Below are 6,153 nucleotides of genomic sequence, written 5' to 3'. Positions count from 1 at the left end.
TGACCTGAGCTGAAGGCAGCGGCTTAACCCACTGAGCCACCCAGGCGCCCCTGAAGTTTTTTTTTTTTAAGATTTTATTTATTTATTTGACAGATAGAGATCACAAGTAGGCAGAGAAGCAGGCAGAGAGAGAGGAGGAAGCAGGCACCCTGCTGAGCAGAGAGCCCGATGAAGGGCTCCATCCCAGGACCCTGGTATCATGACCCGAGTTGAAGGCAAAGGCTTTAACCCACTGAGCCATCCAGGCACCCCACCTCCCTGAACTTTTAATTAATGAATTTATTTTTATTTTTTTCATATTTTATTCATTTATTTGAGAGAGATGTGGGGAGGTACAGAGGGAGAGGGAGAAACAGGCTCCCCACTGAGCAGTGAGCCCAACACAGGGCCTGATCCCAGGACCTAAGGATCTTAACCCGAGCCAAAGGCAGATGCCCAACTGACTGAGCCACCCAGGCACCCCTTACCTTTTTATATATGTTTTTAAAGATTTATTTATTTGAGAGAGAGAGAGAGAGAGAGAGAGAGAGCACATGAACTCAAATGTGGGGAGGGGCAGAGGGTGATAAAGAATCTCAAGCTGACTCTGGGAGCCTGATAGGGGGGCTTGATCCTTATGGCACTGAGATTATGACCAGAGCCCAAATCAGAAGTCAGAAGCTTGGGACGCCTGGGTGGCTCAGTTGGTTAAGCAGCTGCCTTCGGCTCAGGTCATGATCCCAGCGTCCGGGGATCGAGTCCCACATCGGGCTCCTTGCTTGGTGGGGAGCCTGCTTCTCCCTCTGCCTCTGCCTGCCATTCTGCCTGCCTGTGCTCGCTCTCTCCCCCTCTCTCTCTCTGATAAATAAATAAAATTAAAAAAAAAAAAAAGAAGTCAGAAGCTTGAACCACCCATATGCCCCACGTCTGAACTTTTTAGAGAAAGACTGTGTTTTTCTTTTGCATACTTGCAACCATGATTAGAGTTGACCTAGCTTTGCATGTTATATCACATTTGACACAGATTCCTTAGTCAATTTGTAAACTTTTTTTTTTTTTTAAGATTTTATTTATTTATTTGACAGAGAGAAATCACAAGTACACTGAGAGGCAGGCAGAGAGAGAGAGAGAGAGAGAAGGAAGCAGGCTCCCTGCTGAGCAGAGAGCCCGATGTGGGACTCGATCCCAGGACCCTGAGATCATGACCTGAGCCGAAGGCAGTGGCTTAACCCACTGAGCCACCCAGGCGCCCCAATTTGTAAACTTGTTATACTACTTGAGATGCATAAAACAGCTGTCAGTTTTTTTTTTTTTAATTCCTTACCTCCATTTTTACCTGAAAATTGGACAAATCCCGATTTTGATCTGGCATGGAAGGTAATGCAAAAGTGAAAATGTGTGATTGCTAAAGAGGGAGGAGGAGGAAGAGGAGGAGGAGGAGAAGAGGAGGAAGAAGAAGAAGGAAAACATGTGTGATTGATCATAGTTATTTTTTTTAATGCTCATAGTTATTTTTTTTTTAAACCAAAGTGAGATTAGGTTAAAATAAATAAAGGAGCCCTCACTTTCCAACCAGCTGCAGAAAGAGCACACAAATAGTCATTGCCAGGAAATGGGCACCTACTTTGAGGGTTGCACCACGGAGATGACTAGTGGGGCTGCTGAGTCAGTTTCCGGGGAACCGGTGTCTGTGGCGCATGCCCGTTGTCTCCCAGCTGCATCTGATGGTAACAATCCTGATACAGAGATGGCTTGGGCCATGAAAGCAAAGCAGGCTCCTGAAGACAGCTACAAGCTGATTTCATCAGTTGACCTGCACTTCCTGAAACTCACCAAAGCAGATGACCAAATCTTTTCTGAGTTTCAGGGAAATTTAAGAAATCCAGGCTTGATGTGTTGGGCTCAGAAGAGCTCAAATCAGAATCAGCTAAAGAGAAGTGGGGGTCATTCTGCTTGAGGTTTGACAGGATCGTGGAAGACTTGAGTTACAGTATTTCACTACAACAGGATTGGTCTCGGGGCTACCCTGAGGAAAACACCATCTTTGCCCCCCTGGGTACAATTTTTTGCCATTGAAGTTGCCCAGAACTGGGAAGCTATCGCAAAGCCATTTACACCAGTGTTCATGATAAAGAAGAGAAAGAAGGCAGCGGTGGCCAAGAGAAAGGGATGAGACAGTGGATGAGAAGGAAAGGAGACACAGAGAAAAAAAATAAAAAACAACAAAGGAAAAGAAAAAGAGAAAGAAGCCAACCAGGAAAGGAACAAGAGTAGTGAAACAGCTGTGTAAGGTAGACAAGGAATAGCACTCTAGAAGCCTTGGTTTGGCTAAGTCTACAGATACTATGTTGTTACTTGCACAGATCCCTGTGGCTAGGTGTATGTCCTGTGCAATGGAAGACCTGAAGAAGGGACATCTTTTCTAGCCTCATCATCAAGAGGTTGTTCTTGTGTACAAACTGGCTTAAAGACTATTAGTGGGGTTGCTTGTTCTCTTGGTTCTCAACACTGGTCAAGTGGTTCCTAAAAAAAATTTTTAAAAATCAAAGGAGTTCTGAAATACTGTAGTAATCATTGGATGACCCATAGCTAGCCTTGACATGCCCAAGTAAAACCAGATGGGAATGTACCAGCTCTTCACTGAAGAGCCCACAACTAATTTGACCGAGGGGGTTTGCTGAGACCTGAGCGAGAAGATTAAGAACTACCAATATCGGGCTCTCTGCTCAGCAGGGAGCTTGCTTCCCTCTCTCTCTGCCTGCTGCTCTGCCTACTTGTGATCTCTGTCTGTCAAATAAATAAATAAAATCTTTAAAAGGGGCACCTGGGTGGCTCAGTGGGTTAAAGCCTCTGCCTTCAGCTCAGGTCATGATCCCGGGCATTGGGCTCTCTGCTCAGTGGGGAGCCTGCCTCCCTCTCCCTCTGCCTGCTGCTCTGCCTATTTGTGATCTCTGTCTGTCAAATAAATAAATAAAATAAAATAGAAAAAAAAAAAAAGAAAGAAAGTATATGTATCAGGATTTCCGGATGGCTCAGTTGAGCTTAGGGCATGATCTCTGGAGTCAAGTCCCACACTGGGCCCCCTGCTTCTCCTTCTGCCTGTGCTCTCTCCCTCTCTCTGTAAATAACTAAATAAAATCTTAAAGAAAAGAAAAAAGAAAGGGGGAGCCTGGGTGTCTCAGTGGGTTAAAGCTTCTGCCTTTGGCTCTGGTCATGATCCCAGGGTCTTGGGATCAAGCCCTGCATCAGGCTCTCTGCTCAGCAGAGACCTGCCTCTCTGCCTACTTGGGATCTCTCTCTGTAAAATCAATAAATAAAATCTTTTAAAAAATGCTTTAAAAAGGGGCACCCGAGTGGCTCAGTGAGTTAAAGCCTCTGCGTTCGGCTCAGGTCATGATCCTAGGGTCCTGGGATTGAGCCTCATGTCAGGCTCTCTGCTCAGCGGGGAGCCTGCTTCCACCTCTCTCTCTGCCTGCTCTCTGCCTACTTGTGATCTCTGTCTGTCAAATAAATAAATAAAATCTAAAAAAAAAAAAAAAGCTTTAAAAAAAAAAGAAAGGGACGCCTGGGTGGCTCAGTGGGTTAAGCCTCTGCCTTCGGCTCAGGTCATGATCTCAGGATCCTGAGATCCAGTCCCACATCGGACTCTCTGCTTGGCGGGGAACCTGCTTCCTCCTCTCTCTCTCTGCCTGCCTCTCTGCCTACTTGTGATCTCTGTCAAATAAATAAATAAAATCTTTAAAAAAAAAAAAAAGAAAGAAAGAAATTATACATATCTAAGTAGTACCTGTGTTGGTGTTCAAAGAACAGCTCAAAATTAATTACGGTTTTATCTTTTTTAAGATGTATTTATTTGAGAGAGAGAGCATGGGGCAGGGGCAGAGGGAGAGGTAGATAGAATCTTTTTTTTTTTAAGTTTTTATTTATTTTTTTGAGAGAGACAGTATGAGCAGGGGTAGCAGCAGAGGCAGAAGGAGAAGCAGGCTCCCCACTGAGCAGGGAGCCCTATGCGGGGCTCCATCCTAGGAACCTGAGACCATGATCTGACCTGAAGGCAGATGCTTAAACGATTGAGCCACCCAGGCACCCCGGGGAGAGGGACTCTTAAGTAGACTCTGTGCTGAGCACAGAGCCCACCGTGCGGCTCAATCTCACCACCCTGAGAACCAGACCTGAGCCGAAACTAAGAGTCAGATGCTCAGCTGACTACGGGCATCACCCAGGTGCCCCTTAAATTCCTTGTGTATAACACTCAGACACACCCCCACACAGTGTCTCCAACTGCGCACTAAACCCGGTGAGGACGAGACTGCCTATTTACACACAACATGTACTCCCAGCACTGGCCCAATAAGGCCTCTCTGGCACAGAATAGACACGTAATTTTTTGAATGAATAGAGATCACATAGTCAGGAAAGAGTTGGGCATGCCATCCAGACAGAACAGGAGGAGGTTTAAAAAAAAAAAAAAAGAAAATTCTGCTGTTTCTCTGACTGTGGGGATGAGCAAGAAAAAAAATGGTCCAAAACCTTAGCCAGGGACAACCCTGTAATCTGTTTTCATTAGTTACTCTTTCCTGGGAGATATGAGCATTTGTGTTAAAACGAATGATAAACTTTATTTAATGAACTTAAGATCCCTTCTGGGAACTAGAAAGACAGCAATTTTAGGAGGAACCTGGTGACCTTTAACTGGTCTAATAATCTGTAACCAGTCACTTTTTAAAAATCCAATCAAGCAATGATTATCCAACCACCCCTTTTTCCTACAAATTCTCTCTGTTGAAAGGGAATTTTTTGAATTAGACTGCATAGAGCCTCTTTCCTTGATACAATAAAAATGTTTATAGGGGCACCTGTGTGGTTCAGTCGTTAAGCGTCTGCCTTCAGCTCAGGTCATGATCCCAGGGTCTTGGGACCGAGCCCCACATCGGATTCCCTGCTCAGTGGGAAGCCTGCTTCTCCCTCTCTCACTCCCCCGCTTGTGTTCCCTCTCTCGCTGTCTCTCTCTCTGATAAATAAATAAATTTTTTTTTAAAAAGTGCTTATACTCAATTATTGGTCACATACATTTTAAATAGGAGCTAGCTGTTCTCACAGATTCCTGTTTCTCTCCCTTCATATAAATATAAAGTAATCTTTCTGAAAAAGCACTCTGATCAGGGTGCCTAGGTGGCTCAGCCACGCCTTTGTCTCAGGTCATGATCTTAGGGTCTTGGGACCTTGCTCAGCGGAGCCCACTTCCCTTTCTCCCCTTGCCCCTCCCCACTGCTCACGCTCTCCTGTGCGCGTTCTCTCTCTCTCTGACAAATAAATAGAATCTTAAAAAAAAAAAAAAAGGAAGGAAGGAAGGAAAAAAAACACTCTGATCTCTATTTCTTAAAAATCTTTGACAGTCTTGGGTAGGTACATGACTGAACCACGTAGAATCAGGTTCAGATCTTTATATAACATACCCCATGTCAACAGAGCCAACACATCATCATTTCCCAGGAGCCTCCCTAGGCATCTCAGAATTTTCCTTGGACTTTCCGTTACCCAGCCCTGGGGGAACTGTATGGCTCAGCAAGTTTCCCCAGTACAACCTGTCATGAATCATCTAAGTTTTCCTGGTACGCAGTCTCCGATCTGTTTATACCTCCTATGAGCTTTAGGGCCCAAGAAATGTACTTTTGTTGAGTGACTGCTTACATATGGGCCTACCCCCTTTGAAGTTAAAAACTGAATTATAGATTAATAAATTGTAAATAATTTTGTCCACTTAAGATACAAATTATTTCTGTTGAGTAGAAAATATAACCTCAAAGGATACAATTCCATTGCCTTGGAGAACATTGCTAATTTGATGTCTAATCTTAGCTAAGCAACTGTTTCCTCACTGACTGTACATTTCTGTTTCTCTTTTAAACCAGCTTTCCCATCCTCCTGATTCCCTCATTAAGGAAATGGCACATAGTTACTATGTTCATATGAGTCAATTTTTTAACTTGTTGCACATAATCCTTTGTTTATTCTTGTAGTAAGGAAGGTGTTCACCAGGTACTATGAAGTGAAGAGGCAGGTCATAGAGCAACATATATAATATAATCCCATTTTTTGGAAAAACACATAGAGGAAATATCTATGAAAGTATATATATCATAGGGCGCCTGGGTGGCTCAGTGGGTTAAAGCC

General features: G+C 44.1%; 1 pseudogene across 1 annotated transcript; it reads left to right on the top strand.

Annotated features, from left to right (window-relative positions):
* Positions 1–1,593: 1,593 nt before the first annotated feature.
* Positions 1,594–5,908, top strand: LOC309853955 (protein PBDC1 pseudogene; annotated as a pseudogene). Its single transcript has 2 exons — positions 1,594–2,131; positions 5,892–5,908. The product of its transcript is annotated as a protein PBDC1 pseudogene (transcript).
* Positions 5,909–6,153: the final 245 nt, after the last annotated feature.

The sequence above is a fragment of the Mustela nivalis genome (assembly GCF_964662115.1).
Source record: "Mustela nivalis genome assembly, chromosome: 18".
NCBI classification, from domain to species: Eukaryota; Metazoa; Chordata; class Mammalia; order Carnivora; family Mustelidae; genus Mustela; species Mustela nivalis.
Note: the sequence above shows the minus strand (reverse complement) of the source record. Positions and strands in the feature narration are given on the sequence as shown.